Here is a 1,058-nt window from a genome sequence, read left to right on the forward strand (position 1 = left end):
CACTGTGGCCTCAAAGCTTACCCCTCGCCTACTCTGGCTCTATTGCTATTCCTGAGGTAAAACACGCCCTTCTCATTACCCTACGGACAAAGAAATGTAGAAATAAATAAATGCGAAAATAAATAAATGTAAAAATAAATAAATTTAGAAATAAAGAATTGTGGAAATAAAGAAATAAATACGTAAATAAACACGTGAAAATAAATAAAAGTGTAAATAAATAAATGTATAAATAAATAAAAGAAAAAATAAACAAATGTGGGGAAAAAAATACATGAATAAGGAAATAAAATTACAAATAATTATTTATTTTTGCTTTTTTACTTTTATTTGTATATTTATATATTTATTTATTTATATTTGCTTTTTTACATTTATTTATTTATTTATTTCTAATTATGGCAGGTGTGGCATTCCATATACAATAAGGTTTCAGTTGTTAACATTAATCAACTATATTAGTTAACATGAACAATATTTATATAGCATTTATGAATCTTAGTTAATATTATGTTAAAAATGTACTAATATATTATTAATTAAAATGTATAGTTAATGTACATTAGTTAATACAACATGAACTAACATGAACATTTTTATTAACTAACATTAATAAAGATTAATAAATACTGTAAAAAAATATATTGTTCACTGTTAGTTCATGTTAGTTAATGCATTAACTGATGTTAAAAAATGAGACCTTATTGTAAAGTGTTAGCAAAACCTTTTATGATCTATAAGCATTTTTTTAATTATTTTAATGATCTATAAGAATTTGTGAAAAAATTACATAAATCTATATTACCAGTAAAGTACGTTAACTTATTCTATGTATTTGTTTGTTAATCAGAGCAGAAAGGGGATTAGATTCAAGATTTCTTATCCTATGACTCCATCTGGTGGACAAGTTTAGTATTACAGCCTGAAATAGCAGCTGAAATGTCTAATAGTTTTAAATGTTCTTTTAGTCATAGATTATTGTAAATTCATGAAACTAAGCATGTTTCCTCAGAATGACTTGTTCTCGGTATGTAAAAAGTTTTGTAGTGTTTTTTTTT

This window comes from Sinocyclocheilus anshuiensis, unplaced genomic scaffold (genome assembly GCF_001515605.1).
Source record: "Sinocyclocheilus anshuiensis isolate Anshui unplaced genomic scaffold, SAMN03320099.WGS_v1.1 scaffold2436, whole genome shotgun sequence".
NCBI lineage: Eukaryota > Metazoa > Chordata > Actinopteri > Cypriniformes > Cyprinidae > Sinocyclocheilus > Sinocyclocheilus anshuiensis.